Source organism: Rhineura floridana, chromosome 2, assembly GCF_030035675.1.
Source record: "Rhineura floridana isolate rRhiFlo1 chromosome 2, rRhiFlo1.hap2, whole genome shotgun sequence".
Lineage (NCBI taxonomy): Eukaryota > Metazoa > Chordata > Lepidosauria > Squamata > Rhineuridae > Rhineura > Rhineura floridana.
This window is the reverse complement of record NC_084481.1, coordinates 163,819,322-163,841,751: the sequence shown is the minus strand read 5'-3', so window position 1 is coordinate 163,841,751 and position 22,430 is coordinate 163,819,322. Positions and strand designations below refer to the sequence as shown.

The following is a 22,430-nucleotide window of genomic DNA, read 5'->3' as shown; positions in this document are numbered from 1 at the left end:
CCTCTCTCTAGTCCTCACCAGTCTAGCTGTTTTGACTGGTGGGATAGAGAGAAGGTCTTTTGAGGCCAATCTTGTTAGGCGGCATAGCTGATGATGCTGGAGGCGCTCCTTCAGATAGACTCAGCCAAAACCATGTAGAGATTTAAAGGTCAAAACCAACACCTTGAATTGGGCCCAGCAAGCAACTGGTAGCCAATGCAACTCTCTGAGCATTGGAGTTATATGATCTCGCCGGCAGCTGCCTTTAATTAGGTGCGCCGCCGCGTTCTGAACCAGTTGCAGCTTCTGGACCGTTTTCAAGGGTAACCCCACGTAGAGTTCATTACAGTAGTCAAGGTGAAAGGAGACCAGGGCATATACCACTGATGGCAGCAGATGATTGGGAAGGTAGGGGTGTAGCCTCAGTATCAGATGGAGTTGATACAGTGCTGCCCAGCTCACAGCCGAAACCTGAGCTTCCATGGACAGTTTGGAGTCAAGAATGACCCCGAGGCTGTGGACCTGGTCTAATTACAAATTAGTCACAGTGTTGCATTCCTGAAATTACCCTTCAGATTAGAAGCTTGACTGCAGGCGAAGAGCTATATGTAATATTTTCATTGCAGTATAAAGAATATTCTTCCTGTGCCTGTAAAATAAAAAAATAACCAAACGTGCCCAAACTTCTCCAATTTTAAAATTTTATTTAAAAAGGATACCATCAAATTTTAAAAACCTACCAATGCTGTTAAACAAGCATGCATAAGATTTCAATTATCAAAACAGGAAAAATCCACCTGTATTACGCATTGTTAGAAATACAGTTATTGGTCTTCCTAACAATATACATAGAAAAATGATATATTTCATTTTTCTTTTGTTGGAAGCTGCCTGCATTTTAATTTTAATTCAAAATAAGGAATAAAAGATTGCTTGAACCTCTTTTATAAACACTAATCCAGGGTTCCTTTCAGAATTTATAATATCTCTGAACCCCTCCTGTTTCAGGATCCCTACAGCTGTAATGTATCCATACATGAGTTGTTCATATCCAGTGTTGGAGGACTGCGTGCCACTTTAGCTGATTTGTTAATTAAGGTGTTAATATATACTGTACTGGAAACATTCATTTATAAAAAGTATAAATCCTCATGCTCCAGGCTAATGCTCAGTCTCCAACTTTTTTTTTTACTGTATGCTAATATTTTCATATCTTGTAGGGCTTGGTATTTCGGAATCTGTGAAACTAGTTCCATGAGGCCAACAGATTTTACAGCCGGACAAATTTGGATGGCAAACGATCAATGTGTTTAAAGCTGGATCTGCCCCAAACACATAAAAAGAGGAGGTGATGATCATTTTTAATGGCAAAAAGGGCATGTTGGGGAGAACTTTCTCTGCTCACAGTTTACCTCCGCCCAGATTCTTCTCCTTACCCAAGCTCCAATCCCAGAAATGTATGCAACTAAGTGTATTTATTTATTTATTTATTTAGTTGCATTTCTAAACTGCCCTATAGCTAGCAGCTCCCAGGGCGGTGTACAACATTTGTGTTTTTGTGTATTTGGAGAGGGCCCTTGGGGCAAAAAACAATGTACTGATGAGGGTTCAGTGCCCCTTACCTGTACACCGCTACCCTACACCTTCGTCTTTTTGTTTGATAGAGCACAAAGTCAGTCCTGTGATGCAGCAGAATAAAGTGAACTCCAGGTTGCTTGGTGTGTGTGTGTGGGGGGGTAAAAATAGCTGAAGGATGGAGTTGATGCCTAAGAGGTGCAGTAATACTTTTTAAAGTGTTTACCCCGGTGGGAGTACATCATTTCAGGTAGAGAGGGTGTCATTTTGGCTCTGCTTCAGGCACCAAGTGATTTAGGCTGGCCTGGCAATGGCAGGGCAGATTTCTGTATAAATACGAAATCAGCTATCATCAAGACCAGTTAGACACTTTGCTGCCTGAAGTAAAAGGCAGGTTGGCACCCCTCCCCACTCAATTCCATGTGCAAAAGCTGACCAGATGGACAGTCAAATCTACCTTTGACACTAGTGGTAGGTCGGTACCTTCTACTGTACCTGAGGAGAGCAAGCTAACTTAGTGAGTATAGGGCACATGCACACATAGCTCTGACCTCCAACACCTAACTGTGCCCCCTCCCCCAGCATTCACCACCACAGCCTGTCTAATAGTAGAGCCAGTCATGAAGTTTGGTTCTTAGATCTTTCTTTCTTGAACAGAAACCCTGATGCCCTATGGGAAACTGCTTTTGAAATGGGGGTGTGTGTCACAAACAGTTTGTGGTATAGTTACTCAAAGAAAAAACTTTTTTTAAAAAAATCCCACAGGATTAGCATAAAATGCCTTCATGAACCTGATTTAATTCTGGCAGAACGTCTATGTGCATTGTCTCTCCCTTTGACTCCAAATTACTTCCAATGACAGAACACTTGAAACCAAGCAGACTAATGCAGAAGGATAAATTTGTCCCACCTCACATGCATGGAATTCCTTGTTGCCTATGGCAGCCAGGAGGGTTGTTATATGAAAGCCTACTGAATATCAGCTTTGGAAGATGTCTAAACCAAAAAGGCTTCTAGTCATACCTCCAACCAAAAAGAGAGATCTACCTGCCACCTCCCTAATCCAAGCCACAGTGCACCATAAGCAGAACAAAAAAGGGCTGTGCTGGATCAGACCAGAGTCCAGCATCTGTTTCCCATCAGTGACCAACCAGATTCTTATGGGAAGCCTACAAATAAGACATGAGGACAATAGCCTCCTGCTGTTATTCCCCAGCAACTGGTATGACTCAAGCAACCATGTGAGCATTGAAAGCACAGTATGGTGAATTACCGTCTGACTGGTACTAACATAAAATGCATTTATAAATATGTGTTTCTAAAATTAACTGTACTTGCAGCTCTGAGGTTTCTGAGCAAAGTTGGATTTTAATCATGAGGTGATCTGCCCAGACTAATCTGTTACTGTTAGCTATTCAGTCTCATCTTGCAGCTTTTATTTCTTGCATACATAGATTAAAACTGTTGACATTCTGGACATTTGATAGAAACCTTTATAAATACAAACTAAATTGGCTGTGCTGTAAATTTGACCGTAGTGTTTTTACATAACTTGATTATTTTCATAACAACATTAAGTATAGTGATGAGAGCACCAGGCAACTTGGGTAATTAATTTACTGATAAATACCAACATTATTCATAACACAAAAAAGCAAGTTATTTCAAGGGTGCCATTAGGAAAATGGCAATTTTAGAACTGGTTTTAGAAATGATTTCATTTAACAAGGAAAATTAAGGGAGCAATCCTAAACTCTCAAGCAGGGTGGCTGAGGGCTCGCTGGATGTTGTACACTGCTTTCTCTTCCCACAGAAAGATCCATGGGCAGAGTGGACTGGCAGCAGAAAGTTCCACTGCCATCACTCCTCCACCGATACTCTAACAGCAGTAGAAGTGCTGGAGCATGTCATAGGCAGAGTGGGGAGGGGCCTTGGATCCATAGGATCAAAAGCCCAGCCATTTCCCAACACTCCCCTGCTAAGGGGAAAAACTATGCCAACATTGGGGCTGGCATAGTTGTTTTACCTGTCCCTGAAATTAATGGGGACAGCTGAACCTCAAGAAGACTAAAGTAATGACAACAGAAGATTTATGTAACTTTCACAGACCTGAACTTACAAGATCTGAACAGGGTGATTTATAACAGATGCTGTTGGAGGTCGCTGATTTGTAGGATCTCCATAAATCAAAATCAGCTTGAATGCACATAACAACAATGCAATACAAATCATATTTTATCAGAATTTCACATATTTAATATATATATATATATATATATATATATATATATATATATATATATATATATATATATATATATAATTTATTTATTTATTAGATTTATATCCCGCCCTTCCTCCTAGTATATGGCTTGAATAAGATGGCCAGTCAGAAAAGAGAACAGGGTTCCTGCACTTTTAATAGTTTTGTCAATTAAATCCCCTCTTCTGTTAGTAAAGATGCAGAAGCCCTATCCTCTTTTTCACTGGGCTACCACCATAGACTCTAAATAAATATGTTTTAGAAATAAGTGTTTTCTTATTATACTTTATTAATAGTATATATCAGTGGTTCCCCAATCAATGGGGGTGGGGAAGTCATCCCAGGGGGGTCGCAAAGAGCCAGGAGAAGAATTATTTATTATATTTTTAAAATTAATGTTTGGTCTGTGCACCACCAACTTGTGAGCCTGGACTGCTTATGCATGCAGACGCTTCCGCCTCTCCTTCCAGCTCCTATAGTCAGTTCCTGCCACACAGAGCTCAGTAGCAAAGCACTTGAGTGACTGCATCAAGAGAAGGGGCCAGCTGGGCTTTTTTAAGCTCCAACAACTCTCCCTCCTCTTTCTTTTATCAGCAGCAGTGAGGGAAGATCAACTGAGCTTATTGGCTCTGGCAGTAGAGACAGAGGGACCCCAGGAATGGGCTGCTTGCCAAAAAAGTAACGGGATTGAGTCCCGGAGCATCCTCCACAAATGCAACCTGGACACTAATTAAAACTTCATGGTATGGCTAACTTGTAGCACAATGTATACATGTCTACTCAGAAGTAAGTCTCTTCATATTTAATGGAGCTTACTCCCAGGTAAATCAAACTGCAGTAATCAGACCAGACTAAGATTCTGCTGAAGTTTTCAAGCTGTACTGCTTTGGGGGGGGGGCTTTAATATGCTGCCAAACCTTCTTGTGCCTGTGTGGGGGTGGTATTGCTATTATTTTGTTGTTTATTGTTATGTTTTTATAGTGTGTTTTTTTGTTTTGCTTTAACATTGTGTAAGTTGCTTGGGGACCTTCAGGTTAGAGTTGCCAGATTCAATCCCTGAGACTGATCCTGTATCTTTAGGAGAAGAGAAAGTCAGCCAAGTGCAAGTGTTCTTGCAACCTTGTAATGGGAAAAACCACAAGGTGGGATTCTCCCTCCCCCCTGCACAACTTTTAAAGATACAGAAGACCTCTTGGAGGCTGGGCCTGGCAACCAAGAGCTCTTTTGTATCTTTAAAAGTTGTGCAGGGGGGAGGGAGAATTCCACCTTGTGGTTTTTCCTATTACAGGGTTGCAAGAACACCTGCACTTGGCTGATTTTCTCTTCTAAAGATACAGGATCAGTCTCAGGGATTGAACCTGGTAACCCTACTTCAGGTATCAAACTATAATAATAATAATAATAATAATAATTTATAGTGCAAAGATGGATCATTCTGGTTAAAGCAAATACAAAATTATGTCTATAATACAAGGACTTAGGCTGCAGTCCTAACCAGGTCTACTCGGAAGTAAGCCCCATAGAATTCAATGGAGCAGCAGCCATATGAGGTAGATTAGGCTGAGAGTTAGTGGCTGACTCAAAGTAGTAAGTGAGGAAAACGATGATGGGTAAAGTAAGTTTTAAAAATGTGAAATTGCATGTGCTCAGTGTTTTTGTTGCTGTTTAGCAAGGCTTTGAGTGTGTTTTTATACAGTTGTATATGTTCATTTTAATATATATTTCAAATATTTTAAAATATATTGTTGCCCAAATTTTGTTGTTTTTACTCTTAACTTGAGTTGTTTGCATATTTTAGGGTTGGCATTTTGGGAGAGCAGGGCCCTTGTGCCTTTAACAGCTGTGTGGCAGGCAGAAATTAAACAGAAATTAAATTAAGCCTTTTTTAGTATGGAAATACAATTATGGGGAAAGCTTCACCTGTTGACATTTTGCCTGTTAGACATATTATTATTATTATTGTCATATGGAGCTTCCTGAGTTGAGTGCTGAAGAGAAGGTATTGTTGTATACAGGTGGTACACTTACAACTAGAGTCCAAATGCCCTGGCATCAACCAGGCTCTTTTCACAACTCTGGATGGTTTACTTTGATCTCCTTCCATTCATTTCCTTCAAAAATTTCTTAACAGTTGTTTATATTGCTGTAATCTGCCCTGGGACCTTCTGGTGAAGGGCAGATAATATCATCTTCATATTTGGTTTTGTGATAAATAAAAAGTGACATTTAATGCTTCAATGTGTATTTTTTCAATTAACAGAGATTAAAACCACAACAATTAGCATGTGGGGGTAACAAAAAAATGTGAGGTTACAAAAGGGATCCCATACTTATAAAGGATGGTATGCACTAACAGCAAAAAGATATTGCTTGGAAAAGTTTCTGGCTTTGTTTCATCTAAGGATGCATTCAACAATTGGGAGTTTGTGATGAAATGTGCCAGCTAATCTGTGCCGTATATAGCCAGTTTCTGCTGTAAACTAGAAGAACTGGCTTCATGTTAACTTGGTCCTAAACAGGAAATTGTACATTTGTGGTCAACAGCTCAAATAATGTACAACCTAGTTCTGGCAACAAACCAAGATGGTAAAATTCAGAATGAGCTTGTAAAATTCTAGCTAGCTGGCAACTATAAATAACCCACACAATATTATTGCCTGTGTCCTCCAAACAATGTTAATCTGTCTTTGGATTCAAGCTTTATAAACTTGGATTCCATACAAAATGGATTCTGTGCCGTAGCTGATTTTGAAACTGTGGAACTATGAAAAAGCATTCTTGATACTCTAGTGTTCCCCTTTAACCACTCACACCCACATCTGCTTGAATGGTGAGCCCCTGCAAAGCTGAGCTCACCATTCCGAAATAGAATCTTCAAATGTTCTAGTGACCCTTTGCTCCCATTAACGATGCAACTTTCTGGGACATCTGACAGTCTGCTATGCAGCCTGCAGAATTTAACCAGCAACTAAGAGGGCTGGAGAAAAAAGATCACAGGATATCCTTGTTGAGGAAAATAAAGTATCTGCGCTTCCTAGTTTATTTACAAAATTCCTGTCCAGCCCAAAGGAACACAAACTAGCAGAAATGTCTCTGCCTTCATTCTCTTCTTACTAATTAAGACAAGAGTACACAAATCACAAGCCAAACAAAATACCTATATAAGACCTCTCTCATGTCTGAAGGACTCTTTATCTAGGTTTCTGGCCAAGAAATGTTTGTCTCTCTCCCGAAACTGCTGCTATAACTTTAGCCTGAGGAATTCTAATCTTAAGAATCACTGCTGTCTGATTCTGTAGATCAGTGTTTCTCAACTGGTGTGCTTCCAGATGTTGTTGGACCACAAATCCCATCTTTCCTGACCATTGGCAATGCTGGCTGAGCCTGATGGGAGTTGTGGTCCAACAACATTTGGAGGCACACCGGTTGAGAAACACTGCTGTAGATTATAACAATGGAAGAAGAAAATCATTGTGGTGCAACTGTCACTCCTTTAGAGATAACAATTAGCTCATATACTGTATTGTATGGTCCAAAGAATTAAATAACTTATTCCTCATTGCAGCATTCATTTTAATTTGTAACAATATAAGTTCCTTCAATGTTACATTTTTATCTCACTGCTCTATCATTGGAGGTGGCCAACAACAAATATAAAAAATACAATAAATCTGATGACACACATAAGAACATAAGAAGAGCCTGCAGGATCAGGCCAGTGGCCTATTTAGTCCAGCATCCTGTTCTCACAGTGGCCAACCAGGTGCCTGAGGGAAGCCCGCAAGCAGGACCCGAGTGCAAGAACACTCTCCCCTCCTGAGGCTTCCGGCAACTGGTTTTCAGAAGCATGCTGCCTCTGACTAGGGTGGCAGAGCACAGCCATCATGGCTAGCAGCCATTGATAGCCCTGTCCTCCATGAATTTGTCTAATCTTCTTTTAAAGCCATCCAAGCTGGTGGCCGTTACTGTGTCTTGTGGGAGCAAATGCCATAGTTTAACTATGCGCTGAGTAAAGAAGTATTTCCTTTTGTCTGTCCTGAATCTTCCAACATTCAGCTTCTTTGAATGTCCATGAGTTCTAGTATTATGAGAGAGGGAGAAGAACTTTTCTCTATCCACTTTCTCAATGCCATGCATAATTTTATACACTTCTATCATGTCTCCTCTGACCCGCCTTTTCTCTAAACTAAAAAGCCCCAAATGCTGCAACCTTTTCTCGTAAGGGAGTCGCTCCATCCCCTTGATCATTCTGGTTGCCCTCTTCTGAACCTTTTCCAACTCTATAATATCCTTTTTGAGATGAGGCGACCAGAACTGTACACAGTATTCCAAATGCGGCCGTACCATAGATTTATACAACGGCATTATGATATCGGCTGTTTTATTTTCAATACCTTTCCTAATTATCCCTAGCATGGAATTTGCCTTTTTCACAGCTGTCGCGCACTGGGTCGACATTTTCATCGTGCTGTCCACTACAACCCCGAGGTCTCTCTCCTGGTCGGTCACCGCCAATTCAGACCCCATGAGCGTATATATGAAATCAAGACTTTTTGCTCCAATATGCATAATTTTACACTTGTTATATTGAATTGCATTTGCCATTTTTCCGCCCATTCACTCAGTTTGGAGAGGTCTTTCTGGAGCTCTTCGCAATCCCTTTTTGTTTTAACAACCCTGAACAATTTAGTGTCGTCAGCAAACTTGGCCACTTCACTGCTCACTCCTAATTCTAGGTCATTAATGAACAAGTTGAAAAGTACAGGTCCCAATGCCGATCCTTGAGGGACTCTACTTTCTACAGCCCTCCATTGGGAAAACTGTCCGTTTATTCCTACTCTCTGCTTTCTGCTTCTTAACCAATTCCTTATCCACAAGAGGACCTCTCCTCTTATTCCATGACTGCTAAGCTTCCTCAGAAGTCTTTGGTGAGGTACCTTGTCAAACGCTTTTTGAAAGTCTAAGTACACTATGTCCACTGGATCATCTCTATCTATATGCTTGTTGACACTCTCAAAGAATTCTAATAGGTTACTGAGACAGGACTTTCCCTTGCAGAAGCCATGCTGGCTCTGCTTCAGCAAGGCTTGTTCTTCTATGTGCTTAGTTAATCTAGCTTTAATCATACTTTCTACCAGTTTTCCAGGGACAGAAGTTAAGCTAACTGGCCTGTAATTTCTGGGATCCCCTCTGGATCACTTTTTGAAGATTGGTGTTACATTTGCCACTTTCCAGTCCTCAGGCACGGAGGAGGACCTGAAGGACAAGTTACATATTTTAGTTAGCAGATCAGCAATTTCACATTTCAGTTCTTTGAGAGCTCTTGGGTGGATGCCATCCGGGCCCAGTGATTTGTCAGTTTTTATATTGTCCATTAAGCCTAGAACTTCCTCTCTCGTTACCACTATTTGTCTCTGTTCCTCAGAATCCCTTCCTGCAAATGTTAGTTCAGGTTCAGGGTGTTGGCTTGTGTGCGTTGTTGTGTGAAACAGCATACATTACGTTGGAGTTAAGTTGAGCAAGAAACATCCTCAGAGCATGTTAAGAGTCTTTATTGAAAGACATTAAGGCCATAGGCTTAAGAGTAAATACATGTAGAGATTCTTCACACACCCCTTCTGGTACATCTCTCTCCATAGATAGACACAAAAGACAGCCTGTCAGCTCAGAGGCATAATTCAGAAGAGCAACAACTCACATAGACTCTGTTACAACTTTCCCAGCTGTTATCAGATGGCTACCATAGCAACGGCCCTGGCCGTCCGTTCCCAGACAGGACATAGACATAACTCCCCCTTAACCACAGTTACGTCTTCACACTTGCAGGCTTCATGGAAAACTACTAGAGACAGTAATGCCTACTGGTCACCAGCCCAACAGCTTCCCTTTTTTCCATTAAGACTGCAAAATACACATGAAATACATCTCCATAATACATAGTCATACAATCATACATTTCTACAATACCTCTTGCAATACATTTCAGTACATTGCATTTTCAGTTCAGTACAGTTCAAACTTACATCTCAGTACATAGCAGTACATTTCAGAAACTCTCTGTACATTTAGCTTAAAACGTTGTTCAATCAAACTTTGGTTCAACACATGTCAAATAAAATGTTTCAGGATCCATTTCTACAAGTTTATTCATTCCAGGACTTGTTATTAATCCCACAGTAAATCTGTCAGGCGGTTTGCCTAAATTCGCTCTCGTGGAGCGTCTTAAAGGAACCAGAGCCTTGGCTCTCTCTGCCCCCCCATTTGTGCTTGTGCTTGGCACAACCTGCACAGGAGCTTCCATTTCCTCAGCTTTTCGTTTCTTCGATCTGCGTCTTCCAGAAATGAGCTCATTCAAAGCATCTCTGAGAGGAATTTGTGTACCTTCCACTTTAACGTTAACATCTGGCTGAAATTTCTGTGTTCGTGTGCCATTTGTTCCTGTAAGAAGGACTGTCTCTCTTTGATCCCAAGGCTTTTCTGAGACTTTAATGCTTCTGCTCAGAATTAACTGCTGTGTTTCTGGACACCAAACTCTGAAATATGCATTCTCTTGTGCTCTAAGTGCACGTTTGCCACGTCTCTTACCCTGTGGCTTGTAAACTTGGCTGCGATGCACTCTTTCAGGCATCAGCCTGACTGCATTACATGAATACTGTGGCTGTGTGCTTTTAACAGCTGTCTTCTTACAGCTCTGGCGGTCATTCCCTTTCCGCCCCATTAAACTCAAGGCATCAGCACACTTCACACCCACGGTCATTTTAAACTGCCCTTGTGTCATGAAACCCTGACAGACAACATTTTCTCCTCTTTGCACCCAACATTTTCCTTTATCAAACCAGACTGAAATTTTTTTTTCAATTTTTATTCTAATTTTCAAAACCAAAATAATACAAAAAGAAAACAACACAAATCAATAACTAATACAATACAAAAAAAATACATATATATAAAAATATTGACTTCCGATTTGTCATAGTTCAGCGATAAATCTATAATATATAACAAACCTATCTCTTAATAGATTATAAAATCACCTTCCTCCAGCGGTTATCTTAGTTGGTTTCAAATCTCATTAACATCATATCATTTTAATATTCCACAAAAAGTCAAAGAGAAGTTTCCAATCCTTGAGATATATATCTATCAATTTTTTTCTAAATAAACATGCCAATTAATCCAGCTCATCAAATCTACTAAATCCAGTAATTTCAAAACACTATAATTCAACTATAAATCTATAATATATAACAGACCTATCTATTAATAGATTATAAAATCACCTTCCTCCAGCAGTTATCTTAGTTGGTTTCAAATCTCATTAACATCATATCATTTTAATCTTCCACAAAAAGTCAAAGAGAAGTTTCCAATCCTTGAGATATATGTCAATCAATTTTTTTTCCTAAATAAACATGTCAATTAATCCAACTCATCAAATCTACTGAGTCCAGTAGTTTCAAATCGCTCTTCTGTCATTATCCATATTGGGTCCATCTTCCATCTTTACGCACCCAAAAATCTTGCTGTCATAGTCATATAATAAAAGTCTGATAGGAATTTCCTCCATCACAGATATTTTCTTACCATCAAATCCAAACGTAACACTGAAGTATTGTTTCAAAGCCGCATCTCTGCTCCTCTTTTCCACATGATACGCTAGTACATTTCTTGAAGGTTTTTCCATTGACACAAAACAGGGATTAATTCTATTAACTTTCTCCATTTCAAGTTCCATCAAATCCTTCCAGTCCAGGAATTTTTTTGAACCGATAATATCTTTATCTCCAATCTCTTCAATTCCTTCAGAGACAGCGCTGTATTCCAAACTGTAATATTTATCTCCAGGATCCGTCACAACCAGGAAATCCAAATCTTTTTTCATGTCCATATTTAAGCCAATCTCCATAGATTGAACCTTGCCTTTAATTTCTCTTTCATCCTTTTTTTGTTTTCCAGATCTATCTTTATTCTCCTTTCTCATAGAATCCTGAGTTTCTTTCAGCTCCTGTCTCATTTCATGAAATTCAGTTCTCCACGCTTGTCTATTATTTCTCAGTTCTTGTTTTATTGAGTTAATCCCATCCATTATTTTCTGAAGCATGTCTAGAAATAAAGTCCCTTCTTGTACATCCATGATCTTCTTAATTGCCATTCTTAAAACCAAAAGAACAAAACTCCTTCAATTTTCAATGTCCCAAGCAAAGAGCAGTTTATTTCTTTATCCAGTTACAAAGGAGTTAATCTTTCCAACCAACTGGCGTCACACGCTAGACAGTCCTTATCTCTTAAATGTCCAGAAGTGCAAAAACAGCTTTTAGTTCACAGCGTTCAAATAACTAGTAGCAGAGAGAATGAGCAGATTCGTCAACAACAACAAAAAAAGTAGATCAGAAAAAATAGTCCCTTATATATATTACACAAAAGTCTTGTAAATCAAAAAGATTTCTTATCTCTTCCAATCAGAAAGCTCTCATCCGTTGTAATCTTTAAAATGCAATTTTCCATGTCAGCTTTTTGCAATAATTAAAAAAAAAAGATAAGCTATTTATATTTTCTTCCCCCTTAGTTCCGTAAATAAAGAAGGAAAGTCTTACCTCATCTAGGTTATCTTAATTGCTGTTACTTTGACAAATCTCTTTAGCTATATAGATAAGAAAATGATAAATGTAGACAGGAGGTTTGCCTGCTAGTCCGTTAAAAAAAAATGGGTCACTTATCCAGCTGAGCTAGCATATAATCCTCGCTCTGTCTGAACTGCTGGAAGACAGACAATTCTGACGAATTCCAGGCTCCAACAATCAAAACAAAACTATGTGGCAGATCTCACGCTTCTTCCTTATCCGGAAGAAATCATCCCCAGTCAGAAAAAACCCTTCTGACTGAATTTAAAACTGGATAAGTTTCATCCAAGACGGGAGCCTGTCTCAGAGGCAGCACAGGCGGAGGGATCCTCCTGGTCATTTTAAACTGCCCTTGTGTCATGAAACCCTGACAGACAACATTTTCTCCTCTTTGCACCCAACATTTTCCTTTATCAAACCAGACTGAAAATTGACAACTCACCAGTTTGCCCACTGATAAAATATTATGAGCCAAATCCGGAACAAACAAACAGTTTGTCATAATGCCAAGCTTGTCAAATTTCACCAGACCACGTGCTTTTACGGATTTCCGTGATCCATCAGCAAGTAAAACAAAGTCCTGCTCATCTGTAGACGTGTAAAACAGACTCCTGTCTTTGATTAATATATGGCTTGCTCCGCTGTCGACAATAGAGTTAATTTGTTCCAAGTCTTTAGACTTCTGTTTACAAACAAAGTTCACACTGCCCTGCTTCAAGCCTCCGTCCCTGGAGTTTCGCTTGACTGCACAATCTTTACAGAGATGCCCACGAGCCCCACTGGCAAAACAAGACTTCAGCCGCTGCTGCTCCCGCTTGTTTTCCTGTCTGCTTTCGGCAGCCTGCTCCAGTTTGGCATATTTCTCCTCCTTGCTTCTGACAGCTTCCACTGGCTGGGCTCTCAGCGCCTCCTGCCTCCGCTGCCATTCCTGGGACAATTCCTGCAATGCGTCCCACGTCTGTTTAGCCGATGGCTCATCTCTCACACACATCAGTAGAGAATCCGATAGAGCCAAGATTATAAATGCCTGCGCCCTCTGGTCTCGACGCTTCCAGGCCGCGGTCAGTACCGCCGGGGTTTTTTCCTCAATCACGTCCCATAAATCCTCTGTTATCAGCAAAGCCCTCATCCTCGGCTTCCAGCTGGCAAAATTCTTCTCATTAAGTCGTTCCATTGGCAAGCCTCCCCCAGTCAGGTTTACAGCCATGTTGCTCACCTCCGTCTGGTTCAATCAATCAAGCTGCCTTCTCTGGAACTCCGTCTGCTGTTCAGACCAGCAACTTACTCCCGTGTAATGCGCTGTGGAGCGTAACCATCCTCTGCTACCACTGTTGGCTTGTGTGCGTTGTTGTGTGAAACAGCATACATTACGTTGGAGTTAAGTTGAGCAAGAAACATCCTCAGAGCATGTTAAGAGTCTTTATTGAAAGACATTAAGGCCACAGGCTTAAGAGTAAATACATGTAGAGATTCTTCACACACCCCTTCTGGTACATCTCTCTCCATAGATAGACACAAAAGACAGCCTCTCAGCTCAGAGGCATAATTCAGAAGAGCAACAACTCACATAGACTCTGTTACAACTTTCCCAGCTGTTATCAGATGGCTACCATAGCAACGGCCCTGGCCGTCCGTTCCCAGACAGGACATAGACATAACTCCCCCTTAACCACAGTTACGTCTTCACACTTGCAGGCTTCATGGAAAACTACTAGAGACAGTAATGCCTACTGGTCACCAACCCAACACAGGGATCTGCCCTATATGTGAAGACAGATGCAAAAAATTCATTTAGCTTCTCTGCAATCTCCTTATCGTTCTTTAGTACACCTTTGGCTCCCTTATCATCCAAGGGTCCAATCGCCTCCCTAGATGGTCTCCTGCTTTGAATGTATTTATAGAATTTTTTGTTGTTGGTTTTTATGTTCTTAGCAATGTGCTCCTCAAATTCTTTTTTAGCATCCCTTATTGTCTTCTTGCATTTCTTTTGCCAGAGTTTGTGTTCCTTTTTATTTTCCTCATTCGGACAAGACTTCCATTTTCTGAAGGAAGACTTTTTGCCTCTAAGAGCTTCCTTGACTTTACTCGTTAACCATGCTGGCATCTTCTTGGCCCTGGCGGTACCTTTTCTGATCTGCGGTATGCACTCCAGTTGCACTTCTAATATAGTGTTTTTAAACAAATTCCAAGCATTTTCAAGTGATGTGACCCTCTGGACTTTCTTTTTCAGCTTTCTTTTTACCAATCCCCTCATTTTTGTAAAGTTTCCTCTTTTGAAGTCAAATGTGACCGTGTTGGATTTTCTTGGCAATTGGCCATTCACATGTATGTTTAATTTAATAGCACTATGGTCACTGCTCCCAATCAGTTCGACAACACTTACATCTCGCACCAGGTCCCAGTCCCCACTGAGGATTAAGTCCAGGGTTGCCGTCCCTCTGGTCGGTTCCATGATCAACTGGTCTAGGGAATAGTCATTTAGAATATCTAGAAATTTTGCTTCTTTGTCGTGACTGGAACACATATGCGGCCAGTCTATGTCTGGGTAGTTGAAGTCACCCATTACTACCACATTTCCTAGTTTGGATGCTTCCTCAATTTCATATCTCATCTCCAGGTCTCCCTGAGCATTTTGATCAGGGGGACAATAGATCGTTCCCAGTATTAAACCCCTCCTGGGGCATGGTATCACCACCCACAATGATTCTGTGGAGGAGTCTGCCTCTTTTTGGGGTTTCGAGCTTGCTGGATTCAATGTCTTCTTTCACGTATAGAGCGACACCGCCACCAATACGTCCTTCCCTTTCCTTCCGATATAGTTTATATAGTTTGTAGGGATAACTGTATCCCACTGGTTTTCTCCATTCTACCAGGTCTCCATTATACTCACTGTATCAATGCTCTCCTCTAAGACCAAGCACTCCAGTTCTCCCATCTTGGTTCGGAGGCTCCTAGCATTAGCGTACAGGCACTTGTAAGCAGTGTCTCTCTTCAAGTGTCTTTGGCACTTTTGGTTTGGCCTGTGGTAATTTTGCTCTTCTGAATTGATATCCTGTGCCCCTGCTCTCACAATGCCTACTTCTAGGCCTACCCCTTTTAAAATGTCATAATTTCTTTGGTCTTTATCCCAAGGGGGAGGTTAATTCTGAACCGGACCTTCCTCAGCTCCTGTCGGGTTTCCCCCCTCAGTCAGTTTAAAAGCTGCTCTGCCACCTTTTTAATTTTAAGTGCCAGCAGTCTGGTTCCATTCTGGTTCAAGTGGAGCCCGTCCCTTTTGTACAGGCCCGGCTTGTCCCAAAATGTTCCCCAGTGCCTAACAAATCCAAACCCCTCCTCCCGACACATTCATCCACGCATTGAGACTACAAAGCTGTGCCTGTCTGGCTGGTCCTGCCCGTGGAACCAGTAGCATTTCAGCGAAAGCCACCTTGGAGGTCCTGGCTTTCAGCATCCTACCTAGCAACCTAAATTTTGCTTCCAGGACCTCACGGCTGCATTTCCCCATGTCAGTGGTGCCAACATGTACCACAACCACTGACTCCTCCCTAGCACTGTCTACCAAACTATCTAAACGATGGGCGATATCCGCAACCTTCGCACCAGGCAGGCAAATCACCTTGCGGTCTACACGCCTATCACACACCCCACTGTCTATATTCCTAATGATGGAATCGCCCACTACAAGGATCCCTCCACCCCCTGGAGATATATCCTTGGCACGAGAGGATAGCTGCTCATCCCACAAGGAATAGGTCCCTTCTAAGGGATCGTTTCCCTCTTCCTCGGCTGGATGCTCTCCTTCCCTGAGACCATCGTTCTCCATGACAGCAGGAGAGCTATCATCCTTGGAGTGGGACACAGCTATAGTGTCCCTGAAGGCCTCATCCACACACCTCTCTGCCTCTCTCAGCTTTTCCAGGTCAGCCACCTTGGCCTCAAGGAAATGAAGTCGTTCCCAGAGAGCCAGGAGCTCATTGCACCGAGAGCACACCCACGACTTCTGTCCAACAGGCAGACAGTCGTACATGCTGCAGGCAGTGCAAAATACTGGAAAGCCCCCACACCCCTGCTGGCTTCTTACTTGCATAGTTTTGTTTAAGGTTTATTACGTTAATGGGTTGGGGACTGTGGTTTAGTTGAGGTAAGGGAATGGATGGGCAGAGTGGGGGGCCCTGGCCACCTCGCCCTGCTGCCGAACTCGCTCTGCTGTTTAACTCGCCTTGACGTTTTGTCAGCTGGGGTCTATGTATGGCTGGTTCCTCCCAGCTACTGCTGTCAGCCAATGATGTGTTATTTGAGGCTGATGGCTCAACTATCAGCTGGGGCTTAACTCCTTAGGATTATCTGAGGCTTCCTTCCTTTGAAGGCAGGAAGGCAGGCTTCCTTCCTTCCTTAGCGAGGGGGGGCTGTTTAAGGACTTTGACTAGCGGTACTAAGAAAGGTTAACTAGCTTTTACTCTATTTTTATTTTATTTGCTGACAACAACCACTTTTATCAGTGCAAGTTCCCCTGTAGTTTTAAGTGGTGCCTTGCACTCTGGCCTGGACAAACTAGACTAGCTTTTGGCTGCTTTTAGTCTAAGCAAGGGGCTGCAACTTCCAAGCAAGTCTTTTTTGTTTGTTTTTCCCCACCTAGAACAGCCTGACCTTTCTTTAACCTAGGGAAACAGAGCTTGTGGTTGTGTTTAAGGAAGGCTAAAGCTGCCCTTTTTAGCCAAGACTGAGCTGACTCTCTCCCTGTATGTATTGGTGGAGTTTCCTTTTTCCTGTTCTCTCCAACTGGAATTTAGCCTTGTTTACAGTGTCCCCTGAAGCTTTCCTGCTAGGGTGGTGTTGAAAACAAGCTTTCTATAGGCTTCCTATCTGTCTCCTAAGATGTAGGTTCTTTCAGGATTTGGCTCCTAGCTCAGGGTGACCCTAGGCTGCCCTTATTACTTATTCCTCTGAGCTGTTTTAATTCAATTAAATAATGAAATAAATGGGTGCTACTTACCCTCTTCTCGCTCGGCTGCTTAACTCACCTTGACGCTTTGTCAGCTGGGGCCTTGATGCTTCGTCAGCAGGGGGCTCCCTCTAGCTCATGGAGCAGTATCTTCTCACAGTGCAGTCTAAGCACATTTACCACTTCAAGTTCAATGGGATTTTCTTTCTACCAAGTGTGTTTATGATTGTAGCCTTACTTATTCAATAGACATGTTGGTCTGTTTGACAATTGCTGTATGGACATTGGTCCAGTTCACATGAAACACTAAGCCGAACTGTGGCTAACTATGAATAAGCAAATATGAGGGTACTTACAGGAAAAATTGTAGCTGCTTCAATCCTTTCCAGGTCCTGCTCTTGCACTACCTGAAGCTAAGCCATGGTTTGTCTCCCTCAGAGAAACAAAAAACAGTAAGTCAAGAACAAACCATCACCACAGGCTGTGGTTTGTCTGGAGCAAGACAAATCACAATCCCAGGTTTGGACATAACGCTAAGCCAAACCATGGCTTAGCTCTCGGTAGTGCAGCAGCAGCAGCATGGGGGAGAAGCAATGCAGCTGTAATGTTTGCTGTGAATATCTATACACTAACTTGTTCACAAATAGCAATGGTTCGGCTTAACATTATACAGTAGGCCCCCACTCATATGGCAGGTTAGGTTCAAGACCCCCGCCGGAAAGTGAAAACCGCCGAAAAGTGGATCAGCTGTAGTGTGGGGGTTAGGCTTCAGTCCCCCCTCCAGCTGATCTCCCCTGCTGGCACCGTATTAACAGAACGCCAAAAAGCGGGGCACCAAGAAGCGGGGCCCTACTGTATCCAAACCAGGCTATTGAGAGCTTCTACTCTATAATAAACATTTCTTAATTTGTACATGGCAGGATACCCTTTGGTAGGAACATTCAGAACCCTAGAATGAATCCTAACTTTAGGGTGCACCTGGTGACTCTCTGGTTTTCCAGGGAGTCAGGACCCTTCTCATCAAAGAGTCCCTGAGTATGGATGTTACCTGCATTTTCCCCTCCTCCAGGTCTGATTCAACACTGAGTCTTAGTGCCTAGACTGTCATGGGTCCCATGGAGAACCGTTGGCAGGATTGAAAGAATGGAGAGTGAGTTACAGATGTTATGGAGAGGGCTGGGGAAATCATGGGGAAAAGTGCTTCCAGAAACTTCTGGCAGCTCCATGTCTAGTCAACTAATTTATGCCAGTAACCCCCCCCCTTCATTTATGACAGAGAGAAAGGAATCCTCACTGGCACCCAGCCTAGACCTCGTTTCTGAACAGATCAACTCTAATGAATAAACTAGACTCTTCCAGAGAGATGAGAGTGAGAGTAGTTTGTTAGAGCTAGATATAACAGTTTCTCCAAGGTCACACAGACTAGAGAAAAGGAGGCTGCAGCTAAAGGAATCAGCATTTCTCCCTAGAGTTCTCGCATTGCAGCAAAGGCCAGAAAGTGCTTGAGTTAGCTCAGGCAAGTATAGTGCCTGCCTGTCCACCTGCCTTTTATTTAGAGTGTCTGGGCATGACAAGGTTGTTGCGACAACTCTCCACTGCTGCTTTCATGCCTAGTTTGCACCTGCCAGTATTCTGTATCCTGATTCATGCCTAGGATGTTAGATACTATGTTCCTGTATTGACTTCTGGAATAAAGATTTTTGAAAAACCCACTCTTCAAGTCCTGAGTCTGCTTCTCTGATCGGGAGTCAGGACAGAGACTTTTCTTACCCTATCTTGCCTGTCTTCTGTTTCTGCCTCTCTATCCGGGGCTGTGGGACTACCTTGCAACAGTTCCCCCCCTTCTCCTTTCTTCTCCTGTTCCAAGCCATTCTGCTCCCTGGAAAGTTCTCCCTCTACCCTCCTTTCTCTGTAGCATTCTGAGTCGTTCTCCCCTGTGCCTAACAGCTGGCTCTTATGCAATTGCCATACCCATTTGGATGCATTTTCCAATCTGCCACTACCATAGCACTCCACACTCAGCCTGGCCATGTTATCGCCAGTGGGTCAAAAGTGGAACATTGGAGGTCAGCAGCTGCTTCCTATAGCTTCTTGCAGTACATTTCCCTTGGAGGAATGTACAGGACAGAACCTCCACTAATGTACACTCACATATATTTTGCTTAGCTTTCTTTTTTGCAGAAATTTTATTTCTTTTTATATTTTGCTGTATGGAGGAGGTCCTTTTTTTGTCTTCACAAATATGTTCATGAATCATTAAATCCAAGATAATCTCTGAAATCACTGTATTTCAACACTGCAACAATTCATAAAGGTTGTATGAAATAAACAAAGCACATTAACAGATTGGAAGCTTCAAGCTCTGGGTTTGTCATTCTCTAGTCTTGGAAGGCATGAAAGCATAAACTAAAAATGAGATAAGCTTGAGATGTCTAGACTTTTTGAGGGATTTGTCACTGCTAATAATCAGATAGACACTGATGGGAAACTTACACCAGCCACCAACTCAATCCATTCTTAGTTTTGATATCTGCATAAAGACAGTAGCAGTTTAAATTGGGGCAACCAACTGTCTGATTTACTACCATTAGGATAGACAGCAGGTTGTGTCCTAGATGCCAATCTCTAATTGGAAAAATCATGCAGTGGCTAGATTGGATGACTGTATTTGCAGTACAGTGGATGCTTAGCATATGAAGTTACTACAGGAACATCACAAGTGTGTGGAAGTCTGGTCAGGTGTAGCATTGACCATAAATTCATGTTCCTGAAACTAAATGGAAAGGTGAGGTTGTGGAATCTTGTACATGGCTTGCTGGTTTACTGCATGGTTTAATGCTACAGATTACCAGCTGGCCGCATGATTGCGATCATCCCATGGTGAGTTTATAAATGGCCACTTCACTGAAAACAGTCACCTGAATAATCTTGTGCGTTAGAATTTCATCACAGGAGAAGATGATAGACCAAATCCTTCCACTTCAGTGCTGATACAATCTGTCTGACTGTCATTCTCCTTTATATTTGGACACAAGTGTAGGATTGGTGGAACGGGGGGGGGATGCTATAGGCCAGACCTTTCCTAAGACAACCCAGAGTGAAACACCAAATCCAAAGAACAGTGGGAGTAACAGAAGGCTACATGCACCTGAGTAAATAGTGCTGGGCTAAGCTGCAGGCAGCTATCTAAAATGATCCATGAATTGCACCAGGGGATCAGAAACAATGGACAGAGCCAGTAGTCACAACCAAAGAGTAAGTTGGGGCCACAAGACAAACCAGGAGCAAGACAGAAATCAGAAACTGAGTTCCGACTAGAGGCTAGAGCAGCCTTTCCCAACCAGTGTGTCTCCAGATGTTGTTGGACCACAACTCCCATCAGCCTCAGCCAGCATTGCCAATGGTCAGGAAAGATGGGAATTGTGGTCCAACAACAGCTGGAGGCACACTGGTTGGGAAAGGCTGGGCTAGAGGAACACACCAGAGCTCAGGAAGATCTTGTTGCTCAGGCAAAGCTTAACTAGGACAGGAAACCAAGCTCTTTTATACTCTTTCCTGTCCAGGAGGATCCAATGACCACCCTGAGTGGATGGATTTAGTCACTAGCGAGCCTGAGAGTACTTCACTGCCATATAAACATTACAACCACATGGGGCAGGTGCACACCAGTTCAGTCTGAGTCTCAGTAGCTCCTGACAAGTGCTCAGTTCAGGCTAACAAGAGGATTCCTATGGGATAAACTTAGGGAATTCTACACATATTACCAGCATGCAAGGGTTTCTTCCATGCTACAGACTTTTTTTCGCAGCTGGTATGGCAGATTGTTACATATCCACAGATAGATTAAGAACAGAAAAAGTGCTATACTGGATCAGTCCAAAGCCCCATTTAATCCAGCATCCTGTTCTCACAGTGGCCAGCCAGAAGCAGGACACGAGTACAACACATGTTGCCCAGCAACTGGTATTTAGAGGCATGCCACCTCTAATGCTGGAGATAGTACACAGCCATAATTACTTGTACCCTTGTCCTCAATTAAAAACCATCCAAGTTGTGGATCATTACATCCTGTATTAGCAAATTTCCATAGTTCAGCTATGCACTGTTTGAAGAAGTACATCCTTTTGCCTGACTTGAATCTTCCAACATTTAGCTTCTTTGGATGATCCCAGGTTCTATTATCATGAGAGAGTGAGACAAGCTTCTCTCTGTCCACTTCGTTTACACCATGCATAAATTTATGCACCTCTATCATATCCCCCCTTACGCCCCTTTTTTCTGAACTAGAAACCCCCAAATGTTGTAACATTTCCTCAAAGGGGAGTTGTTCCAACCTCTTGATAATTTTGGTTACCCTTTTCTGAACCTTTTCCAGCTCTACAACATCCCTTTTGGGGTGTGATTACCAGAACTGCACACAGTATTCCATGTGTGGTTGTACCACATATTTGTGAAATAACATTATGATATTGGCAGTTATATTTTCAGTTCCATCCCTAATATGGCATTTGCTTTTTTCACAGCTGCTGCAGATTTTCATGATGCTATCCACCACAATCCCAAGATCTGTTTCCTGGTCAGTCCCTACCAGTTCAGACCTTATTAGTGTATATGTGAAGTTAGGATTTTTTTGCCCCAATGTGCATCATTTCACACTTGTTTATATTGAATCATATTTGCCATTTTAATGCCCATTTCCCCAGTATGGAGAGATCCTTTTGGAGCTCCTCACAAGACGTTTTTACCACTTTGAACAATTTGGCATCAGCAAACAATCAGCTAACTTGGCCACCTTACTGCTTACCCCTAACTTCAGATAATTTATGACCCAATGAAAAGGTCCCCTTCAGGGATCCCATTTCTTTCATTCCTCCATTGTGATAACTGTTAATTTATTCTTACTCTCTGCTTCCCTGTTTCTTAACCAGTTACTGATCCATAAGAGGGGGAAAAATGGACTGCCTTCAAGTCGTTTCCGACTTATGGCGACCCTATGAATAGGGTTTTCATGGTAAGCTGTATTCAGAGGTGGTTTACCATTGCCTTCCTC

At 42.1% G+C, this 22,430-nt stretch overlaps 1 long non-coding RNA gene across 3 annotated transcripts in view; it reads left to right on the top strand.

The window, feature by feature from the left end:
- The first annotated feature begins 4,357 nt into the window (after positions 1–4,357).
- Positions 4,358–22,430, top strand: part of LOC133378358 (uncharacterized) — a 51,930-nt gene continuing 33,857 nt past the window's right edge. The window contains exon 1 of one of the 3 annotated variants that reach the window (XR_009760975.1): positions 4,358–4,560. This is a non-coding gene — a long non-coding RNA (uncharacterized LOC133378358). The other 2 variants (XR_009760976.1, XR_009760974.1) reach the window with 2 other exon arrangements.